Source organism: Triturus cristatus, chromosome 4_1 (genome assembly GCF_964204655.1).
Source record: "Triturus cristatus chromosome 4_1, aTriCri1.1, whole genome shotgun sequence".
NCBI classification, from domain to species: Eukaryota; Metazoa; Chordata; class Amphibia; order Caudata; family Salamandridae; genus Triturus; species Triturus cristatus.
The window spans coordinates 337,532,754-337,548,091 of NC_140585.1; the positions used below are offsets into that span (position 1 = coordinate 337,532,754).

A 15,338-nucleotide genomic window follows, 5' to 3' on the forward strand; every position below is an offset into this window, starting at 1 on the left:
CTGACCCATGTATACAAGGCCCTACACAACTGCAGATCCGCTTACTTGAACTTCCACAAGCTCCACCAGGCATCTCCATGTCCCTTTCTCTAACCCCCACCCCGCATCCGATGTGGCAGATGTGGAGGTCGCTCATTCTCCTACCTAGCAGTGAAGACATGGAAAGAGCTACCCTTTTGTCTATGGACCTCTCCATCTCTTCCAGTCCCTGAAGACTTGGCTATTCGGCTAACCAACAGCACCACCAGTGCCTGGATATCCTCATGGGCAAAAAGCTGCTCTCTACAAATCTACTGATTTATTGACCATTCCCTGCGCTGGAGCACTTTCTTCCTGCCTAGTGTCCCGCCTACACACACACACATTTGAAGCTTAGTGCAAAAGTATGTGCTTGATGTCTAGCGTAGATTTGTACTAAAAGGATAACGTTTCAGTGCAAAATACTATGCTCAGACATCGTTAAAAAAATTCAGACTTTGTATGTGTGCTGCAAAGCACTCCTCTTCTGCCTCCAAAAGCCACAGACCTTGCCGTGGGCAACTCACACTGTGACAGTGGGAAAGGAATGCTTATCCAACCACCATACAGGCTGGTGGTCTTTCATGCTTTGCTGGCCACATTAGTTATCATGGTGTGGGCTACCCTTTTACACCTACAATGCAGAATTTAATGTTTGGTTAGCTGACATCTCATGTGCAGGAGGACTGGTCTCTTTCTGGTTGCTTCAGGCTGTGATTCCACTCTCAGCTGTTTGACAGTCATATGTGCTGTTGCGCCCGAAAATGCTTTAACTATATATGTGTGATGGGTCATATTGCCTGCAGTTTACCGGGAGTGCCAGGGCAATATAGGCCTGTTGTTTTTGCTTCTGGAGCATTGTAATATTACAGAAGTGGCCACAGATGCTGTGTGGCCCCTTCTGTAATACAGAAAGCGCAGTACACATATAGCAGCCATGAGGTTGCAGCTGCTGTTTTTTGAGGACCTAAGCAAAAACAGGGGCTGACCTTAATAGAAACCCCCTGGAACAAGAGGCAAAGTAACACACATGCAGAATAAGAGAGGGTTCCTTTAGGAAACATTTCAACAACTGATGTCATACTATAATGCAGGTGTCTCCTACCAGTCCATCACGAGCTACCAGTACCTCACAGACACCTTCAGAGTAGCTCACAGCCTTGAGTCCATTTTTAGGTCAGCACAAGGTCACTTTTTCCTCTTACAGTTAAGGGTAGTGTGTGTTTATTTCACATTTTTATCTTCAGGCTGCAGACAGCAGGGCTGTATAATGAGCAGTGCGGGGGTCTGATTTATGACCCAGGGCAAATAGGGGAAAGAACTGGAGCTCTGAGGTATTTACATCTTAAATAAAAGTATTTTTCAACTCAATTTTGGAGCACCAGAACACAATGATGTTTCTGAATGCTTTTAAATGGGAGAACATTAAAATGAAGATTTAATTTAGTGATTAAATTAACTCTTCATTTTAAGTGTATCCCATTTCAAAGTGTTGAATTTACAAACAGCAGGCCTATTACTCCCAGAGGCCAGCAGACACCCCATATTTATAACTGGAAAATACTGCCATTGTTTTCAAATGGGAGAAATTTAAAGTGAATGCAAATATTTCTATGAAACACTGAGTTAATGTTTTTCCCCACTTTCAAATAGGCCAATTACATCTTAATATTTCATTGAGCATGTTTCTTCACTTTATATTCCTCCTATTTAAACAAATGGCTGTTTTTCTGTTGTATGTATGGCACCATGGCTACAGGGCATTTACACACAGCAGGCATCTTGCTCCCAGTGGCTGATAGACACAGTGTCATATTTATAACTGAAAAATACAGTGATTTTTCAAGTGGGAGAAATTTGAAGAGCAGAAAAATGTTTCATATTATGAGCAATTTTTTACAGAACTTTTTTCTGCACTTTAAATTTCCCCCATTAAAAAAAATGATTGCATGTTTGTGTGATACATGTAACAGTGCCACATATGGAGAAAGGTTTGTCCGGTTCCACAAGTACATATGATAGACTCTCATTCCCCCATACATATATATCTTAGTCATACTCACACATATTCATACATCCCCAAAGACCACGCTCTCGATGGCACACATGGCAGCCCTGTCAGAAAGCCCTTAGTCAAAGTATTTTGTTCAAACCATAGTCTTTGGCTCTATGGACTTTACGCTTAATCAATGACACTGGGCAAGGGAGGAACTCTGGTAAAACTGCGTGAGTGGCTTGGCCATCGGCACCTCACAATGATTTTCACTGATCAGAAGTAGATCTCACTACAGAAAAGAAAGGTTGGAGACTCCTGCTTAATGTATCAATGAAAAAGATAAACAGACAAACAAATGCTATTCAAATATTTACTGTTTTGTAAAGTGCTTGGTGCCCAAGCGATCACACAGTGTAAAGAAATAATATTTAATGGTACAGTGTCTGTATTAAAAAACGTGGGAGCCAATGGAACAAAGATAATTCATTGGCTATTGACACTGCATGTAAAACTATAGAGAAAGTGAATGCAGTAATCCGAGAAAGGTCCAATTGACCTGTTCGTTGACAGTGTTTCAACCCTTTAGGATTAATGGGTCATCATCAGGAGTAGGAGAATGTAGTGAGATGAATGTGCTATCAAGAAATATAGTTACATATGGTTAAAATACTTTCTGACAAGGTTTGTCTGAAAATATAAATACAAATTAAAATGGATTTGGTCCGCAAGGGCTACTCACTGATGTATAATGAGCAAAGTCAATTTTCCTGGCAGCGATGTGTCACTCTAGACTTGGTATGGTACAAGGTCTGGAAAATAACAGACAATGGGTTACTGTGATGGGACTAATAAAAAAGGTGAAATAGTGAAAAGATGCCACCGTCACCTAAAAAACAGAACATAACTTATGTACAGAGGAAAAAAAGTACACTCAAAGACCGGGTATAGGTATAGAACAAGGTCTGGAAATACAGAAACCAAATAATCATTGTAAATTTCAGATCATTCTGGATACGGCAAATCAATGCTAATAAAGTGTGCTGCCAATGAGGGGGGACGAAAATGACCTAAGAAAACTATGCCATCCAAAGATTGCATGGGAGACAGCTGCCGTTGTCAGCAATAAGAGGAGAAGTGAGACAATGATTCTCACTAAAAAAAGAGTCTGAACAAGGAGATAGTAGCTCATCACAAATTGCAGCCTTGAAAAAGTTCCACCTATTCTGTAGGGAGACCATGAGATTTGGGTCCTGGTCGGATAAAAAGATAAGAAGCGTGCATGTGAAGGGCCAGTTTTTGTATCCCAGATACCTGATACCAAGCGCGGTGGAAATAGCGGAAAAAAGCACAAGGGTACAACATTGTATCAAAATTAAAATGTGCTAATCATTTAAAAGGTGATGGGATAGCGTATATATATTTTTAGAAATCAAAAATGAACTTGATGGAAAAAAAGCTCAGGTCCTGACTCACCAGTATCCATATGTACAGGACAATAAGTACATGCAATGTATGTGTTGACTAAGAGAAGGACAATAGAATCCAAACAATAGATAACATGACAAGTAGCTAGGCTACAATTCATAGAATATGCATGCACAATTACAGAGATGGCATGAATACACAATAAATACGAGAATTCTTCATGGGTGTAACATAAAATAATGTACAACAGCGACATTAGTTCAAGGATATCTCCCAAGAGGCACAAAAACGGTGTTGGGGGTTGTGGGGGTGGAGGGGAGTTACGAAGTACCGGAATATTGTACAATGATTTACAGAGAGAATACAACTATCATAGAATAGTACATAAAGATGCTAATCCAAATAGTATGTTATCACATGTGAACTGGATAACTGATGTAACATGAAATCCAGTGCGGACTATTGTTACAGTAGTTATCAAAGAGGTAATCAAGACATTGTTTTGTGGGTATGCGTCAAGAACGGAAACATCACAAACATCAAAGAGAGAAAAAAGAGGGGAAACATGTAGGAAAGTTCCTTTTTTCACATGGTTATCCCCCAATTTTTGTCTAGTATCTGATCCAACTTTGACTGAAAGTGAACTGGGTTCCTGCTAACCAGGTCACCAGTACCAGTTTTCTTTCCCCAAACTGTACAATTGTTTCACAATTGGCACCACATTAGACTCCATGTAAGTCCCCAGTAAATGGTAGCCCTGGTACCCAGAGCATTGGAACTAAAGAGGGTCTCTAAGAGCTAAAGCACTAATTGTGCCACTCTAAGGGACCCCTCCCCAATCTCATGCAAAACTGCCATTGCAGCCTGTGTGCCTTGGTGCAGAAAAATGTGATGAGTCAACATGGCACACATTCCTGTGTGCAATGCCTGAAAAATACTACATGTGGTATAGGTAAATCATTACTACAACAGGCCTTACAGCCCTAAGACAGGGTGCAGTATACCCCATGTGTGGGCATATCTACATAAGTGGAAGTGTCCTTGTGATACCCAAGTCCATTCTTAGACATCACAAGTGCACAGGGAAGCCATAGCGAGTACACGGGATGGATACTCATGATTACGAGTTCCCCAGCTACATGATGGCTTCACTGTACTCTCAGATGTTTGGTAACAAACATCTCATCTTAATAAACCCACACTGATGCCAGTGTTAGATCTATTAATAAATGCACCCAGAGGGCACCTTAGAGGTGCCCCCTGAAAATCTACCGACTACTAGCGTGTTGACTGGCTGGTTAGCCACCACCAACGAGTTTCTGACTTCCTGAGGTGAGAGCCTTCGCTCTCTGAGGGAAACAGCCTTAACAACGAGCCGTTTCCCCGCAAGCCGAACCACGCATATGCCTTAAACACACGCATGCGTAGTAAAAGCAGTGTGCGGTCTAGATGCTGGAATGGATGGGCACAGGAAGATGAATGATCAGTAGAGGATGCGGTCATGTAAGTGGGGGGCAATTTCTCGGGTTGGGGTAGTTTTTAGGGCTCGGGAGGTTGTGGTTATTTATAGGGTAGGAGGCCAGGTTTTAGCGCTCAGGGTGGGGGGGTCGATGTAGTTTTCAGGGTTAGGGGTCAGTTTTTAGGGCTCAGGACGGGGTCTGGGAAGATTATACGGTTTGAGTACAGTTTTTAAGGGCCCAGGGCGGGGCAGGGAAAAGGAACAGTTTTCAGGGCAGGGGGCCGGGTTTTAGGGCTCAAAATAGGGGGGTTGGGTAGTTTTCACGGGTAGAGGTCAGTTTTTAGGGATAAGGGTGGGGGGGTAAAAGGGACAGTTTTCAGGGCTATGGGCAGTTTCAATTGAACAGAAGACAGTGGTTCTTGTGATTGATAATTAAATATAGATCAGCGCAATCGCAATAAATCGAAGGTACCGAGATGTCAGAGAGAGAAAAGACATATAACACAAAGTATGCAGAAAACAAGGTAATTTATATAATATATTCACATTGGGCCAGATCTTCGACCAATTTTAGCATGCGCAAACGGGTTAGCGACCCGTTTGCGCCTGCTGAAATTGGCATGGCCATGTACTAACACAATTTTGCGAGCCGCAAATAAATTGCGGCTCGCAAAAAAGCCTCGCTATTTGGAAGGGGCGTTCCCTTCCAAAAAGCAATTCTCTAACCCATGTACTGATGTTTTGTGACCACAATTGCGGTTGCAAAACATTCACAATTACCCCCTACTTCAAGTAGGACCCCTTACCCTTTGCAAATGCATGGGAAAATATTTTTTAAGGGCTGGCAGTGGTCCCAAAGACCACTGCCTGCCCTTAAAAAAATGAAAGAAAACGTTTCATTTCTATTTTTTTAATGCAGCCAGTTTTCCTTTAAGGAAAACTGGCTGCATTTAAAAAAACATAAAAGCTACTTTATTTAAAAGCAGTCCCAGACATGGTGGTCTGCTTAGCCCAGCAGGCCACTGTCCCTGGGAGGGCCAGCCATTCCCAATGGGGGCGCATAATGCGAGTGCCTAATTAATATTAATGAGCCTCGCATTTTGCGAACCCATTGGGAATCGCAATCAGTGTCTCTGACACTGTTGTACATAGTAAATTGCAACTCGCAATTTGCGATTCGCAATCTAGCGCAAATTGCGAGTCACAATTTACTAGGGTCGCACATCTGGCCCATTGTTTTTTAATCCAGAGCATGGTGCCCCAAGTGAAAGTGAAACTTGTCAGTATGGATTGTAACTCTTTGTGACATAAAAGCAGGGTTTCAATATTGTGTACAGAAACGACCATTGAATTAATAGATAGTAAATGTTAGCAGCCTCCTAGTAGGAGCTAAGAATTGGTTCGCTTCAAGTTGTCGACGGCTTTTTGACCCAGCTATCAATACGGGATCTCATCAGGCCCTATCAGTGATGGGACACCTATGGATGACTGTCAGATCGTGTAATGAGTACCTGTGGGAGTGAAAGGTGAAAAAGGATACTCACATAGGGCACAGCCAGGCACCTATGGAGGGGAGGGTACTGGCAGTCAGTAGTATCCGATGGTTTGCAGGTTAGAATATATGTCCAAAGACGGTGTCATGTGGTAATGGTTGTCAGCAAGCCTGGGATTCAATGGAGGCCTTAGCTGATTGAAGTAAACGACAATCCGTTTAGCATGTCAATTTCAATAGTGGTTATGTAAAGGGTAGTCCAATAAGGGGTGCTGTCTCAATTTGCTGCGGAAAGGAATCACGCCCGTAACCCTCGGAGAACTGCACTCATCTGTCTCCGCTCGCACACTGTTTCAGGCCTCATCGGGGTAGTTACAGGTGTAGGGGAAAGTTTTTAGGACTCAGGGCGGGGGGCTGGGTTGTTTTTAGGGCATGGGTCTATTTTTAGGGCACGCTGTGGGGGAAAAGGGACAGTTTTCAGGGCTGGGGTCAGGGATCAGACACATGTCCCTTTATGAATCATGTCTTTACCACGAAATTGCATTGTAAAGGCATGTGTGGTAAAGACGCGGTGGTAGTTGAGACCACGTGGTTCAGGCATCCGATGTTGAGGCATATGTTGTACCATCATACAACTGTTCTCGGAGGTCAGGAACAAAGCCTGCTTTGGGTGGAGGTGTTTACAACTCCTCCATGCAGGATCTGCATTTCAGAGCGGGATGCTTCAAAGGCTCTGCCAACTTTGTTATGCGACCCAGGTCTCTCCAGATAGTGGAAATGTCCTCCCCCCCTGTCCAGACCCCACTATTTTTGTATTTTTTTTATTTATTTTTTTTTATTTAAAATTTTTATTTTGCAAAATCCAAAAAAAAGGATGGTTCAGAGAAAAGATATTCAAGGCGCCCATCCCTCCTCCCTCCCCCCACTCTGTGTATCTACTGAATCAAAGGCACTGAAGAAAAGGGAAAACATAATTAAATGGCGTTTATAAAAGTCGGGAAAGAAGAAGAAAAGAAGAAGTAAAATAAAAATAAAAAAGAAGGTAATGAAAGGTAGTCCAGACATCAGAAAGGAGAGAAGCAGAAGCAAGAAAGAGTGTAACAGCGTAGGAAAAAAGAACAAGCATGGAAAGAAAAGAAAAGAAGCACAGGCCGGGTCAGCCCGGCTGTTCTAACCACGATGTCAGTTTTCCCCACACATCCAGGCCCTTCTTCCGGCTTTTGCGCCCTTTCCTAGCGTAAACTGCTTTTTCTAGGTGGTATGTAGCGACTAGTCTGGCCAGCCACTGAGAGAATGGTGGAGGATCAGCATCTAACCATACGGAAGCAACACAGATCCTCCAGACTGCCATTGCAATGAAGGTTAGGCCCACGCTTTTGATCCTGATGTTTTCAGATTGAGTCCCCAGCAGGATGACTGTTGGGGTTAGTACAGTAGTCTGGGAGGTGACTTCCCCTAGAAATTCCTGTATTTTACGAAGGGTTGAGACAAGTTTAGGACAGGTTGCAAAAATGTGGATTGAGTCGACACCAAACTCAGAACACCGGGGGCATAAAGTCCCTTGGCCAGCTCCCCACTTAGCGATCTTGTTGGGGGTAATGTACAGGAAAAAAATAGTTTTAAAGTGTTGTGCCTGTAGTTTGGCTGAAAGCAAAATATTTTGGGATAATACTAATGAGTTAAAAAATATACTAGATGAAGAATCGAGTTTGATGTGCCATTTCAGACCCCACTATTGGTGGCAAAACAGGCAGGAAAATTAGTAAGATTGGGAAGTGTATCCCATACCAAGCTAGCACCACCCATACGGTGGACATGCTTATGTGGACACCACCATTTCAGATTCCTCCATCTTGTTTTGGGTGGAATCAGCCTCTACGGGTGGGGTTATTCCCACTTCCCACAGGAGGTAGACATACAGAGGGTGTAGAGAACGTAAAGCTAGGTAGCACCTTGGCTACTATCTGTCACTCCCCTTAAAGCCCCTAAATTGAGTATTCAGGTGGCACCCCTGAACCAAAGAACTCAAATTCGATGGATAAGGTGAAGAAGGACGAGTAAGAGTCACTGCCTGCTGAGAACCGCAGATGAACTGTGAACTTTTGGTGTGAAACTCTGCCTGCTCACAACTCTCATGACAATCGCAACACAGTGACTCGTCCTGCAAGCTGGAGATCTATCACTGCATTGGGTATCCTGCCAGCACTTCAAAAATCACCTACAGTCTCCCTTGGAGTAGTGGAGCAACTCCCTTGCAATCCGAAGGCACCAACAAGCAAAGTCCGTTCCATCACCTTGCAGCCCACTGGCCCGACTGCCGCCGCAGATGACCAGGAAGAGGTACCCCTGCTCTGAAGGGTCAGATCTGGCTCCCCATCCAGTGTGAAGACATCAGGACCAACTGGAGCCTTGCAGCAACCATACCTGGACACCTTGAACAAAAAAACAACAGCAAGAGTCCAGCCAGGATTCTCACTGCACCACGACTGAGCAACCATCAAGCGACGTCAGCATCACTGACAACCACTTCGTGAGTGGCTCAGCTGTCCTGGTTTTGACCCTGCTAGCTGTTTGTCCCTCACCATGCGGATCAACTTTACTCATGTGGCCAAGCTGACCTAACCACTCTGCACCCGAGCTGCCTGGCCTGGGTACCAAGGAAATGGCTATTCCCCCTTGTTCCAGGCCCCTTCTGCAACCCAAGTCCCCATTTGGGAGCTCTCAGACTTGTCCTCAAGTCCCCCTGTGCAGCCTTCTCTGTAGCGCGCCTAGCTACCAACCTCACCAGCACCCTGCTCCTGGCTAAACCCGGGCAGTTCCCAATGAACTGCTGGCAGTACTTTGGACCTTGGCCCACTACAATCCGAAACCCAGAAGGTGAATCCCTGAAACCGACTGTTCTTACCATTATGGATATATGTCTTTTCCTTCCATAGGATTGCATTGTGTCAAGGCGCAGAACTTTGATTATGTACCTGTAAAAATTGCTAACAAAATTAGTACTTACTTTTGAACTAAGGTCTTGATTTTACAAAAAAGATAAAAAGAAGTGTTATTTTTTCAATTTGGTCTCGGATTTATTCTTTGAGTGTGTGTCTCATTTATTGCCTCTATGAGTACAACAAATGCTTAGCACTACCCTCAGATAAGCTTACCTGCTCACCCACACAACCACAAAATAGAACATTAGTGTTATCTGCTTTAACCTCTGTAAACCAATTAAGGACCCACTGGACTCTCTACAAGGTGTACTTCTTTTTAGTGCATTATAGAGAGAGCCATCTTCCTCTGCATTTGCTGATACCAGTTTGTCAGTAAGTGACTACACAAGTAAATCCAAAAAGTGCCTTTAGTTAAATTGCATTTTTTTCAATTAGTCAGTTTTTTCTAAATTTCTAAAATTGACTGTTATGGCCCTGGTTAAGTCCCTGGGTGTAAATTGTTTTAGAATTAAAAAACGTATTGTAGTTAGGACAAGAAATTCTGTTAGAATCTTTTTTTCTAGTTTCTAAAAAGGTCCCAACTTTAGTAAAATAATGAGTGCCTCGGAAGAAGTGGTTAAGGAGCTTGGCCTAACCCCCTTCCTGCAGCTTAAATACTAATAGTTAAGGACCGTCAGTAAGAGATACAAGATTAAAACTGGCTCACACCTTACCACTGCAAAGCTTCAGAAGATGTTGGCAGAATATGAGCTGGCCCATCCTATGGACGAGTCATCCAACCCTGAAGACCATGGTGGAGTGAGTGATAATGAGGATACCTGAGGGCCTCCTTCATTCCAAAGAGAGGTTGTTGTACCTGTACCCAACAACGAACCTAATGTGACAAGGGCACCTGCCTCTTGCGAGGATGTCTCAGGTTGCTCAAGGTACAGTAAAGATCTCATTGAGGAGGGGATTCTTCAGGAAAGACTGATACTCAGAATAGCCGTATTGGACAGGATTCTGGCCATTGAAAGGGAGAGGGCTGATATGGGTTAAGCACCCATGAATGGTGGCAGCAACATAATGCGTAGGGACAGAAAGGAAACTGTTGACCCTAAAATCCCCAAAGGGATTGTACCCAAATATGTAGAGGGTGATGATATCATCAAATGATTTACAACTTTTGAGAGAGTCTGTAGACTGAGGAGCCTCAGCCAGAAGTATTGGGGATCTCTACTATGGGTACTCTTCTCTGGTAAGTGCTAGGATAGACTCCTGACACTGAACGAGGCAGAAGCTTAGTCCAATGACCACATGAAGGGTACCCTGATTTAGGGCTTTGGACTGACCACTAAAGAATATAGAAATAAGTTCAGGGGGACTCAGAAAATTTCGAGTCAGACCTGGGTTGATTTTGTAGATTTTTCAGTAAAGGCACTAGTGGTTGGTTAAAAGGAAGCCACGTGCAAGATTATATTGGGGTGTAATATTTGATTCTGAAAGAACATCTGTTGATTAACCATGTTTCTAGAAAATTGCATCAATACTTGGTGTACCTAGGTCCTACTTCTCCCCAAGAATTGAGAAAGAAGGGGCTGGGTCAAGGCTAGAGTGACCAAAACTACCACTGGTGGGAGTGACCAAAAGAAATGGGTCACTAAAGCTCCCCAAGGGAAAGAGGGTGAACATCCTAAGGATAAAAGTAAAGAGTCTTCTAAAGGCCCCCAAAACCCTGCTTAGGAAGGTGGGCCCCAAAACTCTTACAACCAAAACTGGGTACCAAGGTAAGAATTGGAATCCCAAAAAGGTGTAGTTTCACAACTGTACACAGAGTGGACACCGAATTGGAGACTCTGCCTATCTTGATCAGTTAATCAATACACATACCTTCGAAAACAAAGGAGGTTACTGTATAAGTACACAAAGTCAACAGTTGTCCATAGATATAGATGTAGTGTACTTAACACCAAGTGATGGGAGCAAACAGAATACATGAGCCAGTGAAACAAAGGATGAGCAAAAGTGGTCTAAAGCGTAGAAGACACCAGTTACAAACTAAACAACAGAGTAAAGAGAGAAATGACTTACCGTACAACATAAATATATGTGTCCTGAAATGTTTTGGCCAAATAGTTCCCAAGGTTAGGAATATGTCTTCAACAACTTCCTAAGCGATATACAACAAAGGGAGAAATGCATTACGTAATTAATAGACATCCAATGTAAACAGGATATCTATGCAGTGTAATCAAGGATGAGCTAATAGGTGAACACCATGCTCCCCAATAGTTAATCACACAAAATCAGAAATTAGATATAAAAGTCACAGGACACTTAAGGACAAACCTGTCATGAGAGAAACACATTCAAAAACGACAAGAGTCTGCATCTTAATAGGACCAAATGTTATATTGTGTGCGAGTAAAACAAACCTTCCAAATGTTGCTCCCGCTAGTACCACACTCATCAGCTACTAAAACCAGAGTAATCATAACGAATCATGTAAACATCAAATAATCTAACAAAAGCGATTGTGGCCTTCATGGGCTAATTGCAATACCTTGTTCATCAAACTAACAAGCACAACCATTAAACTAAACCTTCACACAATTCCTCTGTCAAGCGTCAACTCAACTGTCATTTTGCTGAACACACCTTCTTCTATTTCCGCATTACTAGCAAATTGACTGAAATTGACTGAAATTGAAATTACTAGACTTTCACTTAAGTACCATTTTATACCCTTCGCTTAAGTAGCATTTTACATTGCTAAGGTGGGCGAGGGGCTTCTTCCATTTTTTATCTTCAATCATTCCTGTCGGAGGACCTAGTAAAATCATTTCAGTTTTACTCACAACATACACAACTTAATCTTTACATTTCCTATCACTTCCCTCTCATTGCTTATACAGTTAACATGACGAAAATTCAGCAATGACATTGAAAATGGTGGCAAAGAAACTGCAGAGGCTGGTAGCGACCAATGGATGCCATACTTGGGCTTCTTGTTCGCGTGTCAAGTTGATACCATCATTCTGATAAAAGAGGTGTGCCGGAGCTTATGAGACCTACAAGATGTCGGTCTGTCCAGAGAACTCCACCAAAGTTTCCCATCCATGATGAAGATTAAGTATTTCCTGGATATCAGTTCCTGTTTAACTCAAATATAAAGGACGTCACTCAAAACAAGGGGGAGAATGAACCACGCAGATCTCAATACCAGAGTCTCAGGGATAGTGTCTCGGAGATCCTCAACCACACCTTCAAAATCTGCAGTGTATATAATCTCCAGTTAGTGTATTTTGGGGGACAGTGTAATCATAAGGTCTGTCACTTGAGTGTCCCGTTCTCCAAGTGACGTCATAACCTCCACCAGGAGGGAGACTGTCTAGATGCCGACAGTTATAGTTACCTCCTATCCTGTAGGCAAATCTTTATTGAGGGAAAACAATAGGATAGGGATAAGACTGACAACAAATTGGTGTTAAGTGGAGGAGTCACTGGTCCTTGACACCTAGTGATCAGGTCGACATGTTTCAGCCTGGAGCAGCCCTTGCGGGTCTATGGCTTTCGTGAGGACCAACAATGTGACAGCCTTACACTACAGGGCTATCCAGAGTTATGTACATGGGTGGACAGGTTTATAGGACAAAGGTTATGGCTTGGCTCAGAACTGTCTCACGCAGTGCTGCTGCATGTCTCTTCCCATCTGAATGATGGTGCCTATAAACACGTTCCGTCTCGAGCAAAGTGGGCTCTCTGACGAAGACAGGTGAGTGAGTCCACGGCCCACAGTTTGTGATGCACAATAGCTATGGATTGCAAGGAGTCAGAAAATGTATGGAATCGTAGTTTGCAGTGGGAAAACAGGAATTTGCGGCATATTTTGAACTAGCTCATCATCCCTGAGTAAACTGGTGTGGAGACCAAATGCTATCCTTGTGTCATGGATAGCTTCATAGGTAAGTATCCATGTTATAAATGTTAACTGCCTTCTGCTTTAAGCAGGTGTGATTTTCTCAGAGTTGGCAGACACAGGGTTTCTAATGCATTTGTTCACCACTGCCATTTTAAGACTATTAAAAAATGGACTGAAATAGTAGCATCTGTGGTACTCTTTTGTGTTAGCCCTTACTGAAGCCAAATGAATAGAAGCAAACAAAGTGTATATCATCTCTAGGAGCCCAGAAGGCTGGCAGATACATTTTCTGTCCCAAGTATAATTTACTTTCGTAAAATGTCCTTCAGTATTAGCGGTTTGGCTTCAACCCAGTGTTTTGTGAGACTACCCAATACAACACCAAGGCACCAAGGACACTGTTTGTATAGGTGTGCATGTGTGGCTTTGCAGCCTGCATTATTGATTAACTAGCAAGAACAAAGCAGAACAATCAAAAACCGCCAGGAAAATGAGCAGGAACAACCCAAAGAGGAACTACCAGGCTTTGAGAAAGAGAACATTGTGGTGGAATTTATGTAAAGGTTATTATGTTTACTAGCTGAAAATTAAACTGAGCCTCCTCTGCTGACAATTAGTTTACCTGTCTGTATTTATTTTTAAAGATTGGAAAGAAGAAAAGAGCTCGAATTTTTGGGATCTTTCCACACCATTCGTTATGATTACGAGACCCATAGCTGTGTGTTTGGACAGCGTAAGTATTTAAAAATCAAGGTAAAATGAAGCTTAAATACCTGCAGATGTGCTTGGGGTAGGTGTACTGTTGTGTTGTGTGTGGCTACTTAACACACTAATACTCTATACTCACCGAAGAGTGATTATGTGTTTATTAGTTAAATAAATGTGGAAATACACCAGCTGCAACTGCATTTTTTCTTTTACTAAAATAAATATGGCTAATTCGAAATAAGATAAGGAAATAAATATGGATCAATACAAACAGAAATATCAACAAGACAAATGGCATAAAACCCGGCCCCTATCCCAGCTCGACAGCACGCTCCAAACAAAGCACATCGGATGCATCTGTTCAGGCCAGGGGGTGATTACCCTGAATGTGACGTCATGTGGTGCCAGATTCGGCCCAGGGACCAGCCCCGGACAGGGAGGATGAATTTCACCGAGGGCAGTGGAGATGCGAAAGTGCATTCGATGTCAAGGAATCACCATTGAAGTTGGTCACATGTGGGGTCATGCTAATGTCAGACACTCTCGCCTGCTTACCTGTTGTGCTGTGAATCTCTCAGTGATTATGAGTCTGGGAATGTGGTTACAGAAGCAACACCTGGATTTAGGCAGTGAAGCAATCATCTGGCTGGAGGGTGTTTGCTTGGGTACTCGGTGGCGCCATGGTTGTCATGGGTGCAGAATACGTCAGCTATGAGTCTGCTGTGGTTTGTTCTTGGGTCGACGTCTGATTCTCCCGTTGAGCTCTCTGGGTTAGTTTCACTTCAGGGCAGAGCGGATTCTACCAACAGGCTATATCATCAGGATGCTGCTTACAAAAAAAGGCACCCAGTTCAAACTCCTCACCAGCACATATAAACACTTCACAACACTGGCACTACTACCTCAACAACGGCATTCACTTCCACTCACCTCCTAGGCACCTCCGCTCAGCCGGACTCTCACTAGCACACATACCCCACATTCACAAAACAAAAGCTGGAGGTCACCCTCCTCTTACATCTCCCCCAAAGCGTGGAGCGACCTCCCACATCACATCAGAGCTTCCTCATTGCTTCTCAAGTTTCGCAAGAAGCTAAAGACCTGGCTCTTCCAACAATCTCATCAAGGGGATAGTCGACTAAACACCTGCATAGCGCCTGGATACCCTCACGGATGGTTATCGTGCTAGACAAATCTACAGAACGTAGCAATGGCCGATCACAAGTAATTGGGGTGCAAATCTGTGATTTGGCCCTGGTAGTTTTGACATCCATTCACTGTTTAACTCAATGGCGAAACATAGGCCACTTCTGCAGGGTTCTCCAATAAATGGCAAATACTGTACTGGAGACAAGTAGAAGCACAAGAGAGGGAGTACTGAGAAAGAAATGGTGCAC

General features: G+C 43.3%; 1 long non-coding RNA gene across 1 annotated transcript in view; it reads right to left on the bottom strand.

The window, feature by feature from the left end:
• The window catches only part of LOC146854911 (uncharacterized), a 189,642-nt gene that overhangs the window by 50,606 nt on the left and 123,698 nt on the right, over positions 1–15,338 (bottom strand). Inside the window, exons 2-3 of the long non-coding RNA XR_014980765.1 lie at positions 11,403–11,481; positions 2,754–2,823 (exon numbers count right to left, since the gene is read on the bottom strand). This is a non-coding gene — a long non-coding RNA (uncharacterized LOC146854911). The remainder of the gene's footprint in view (positions 1–2,753; positions 2,824–11,402; positions 11,482–15,338) is intronic.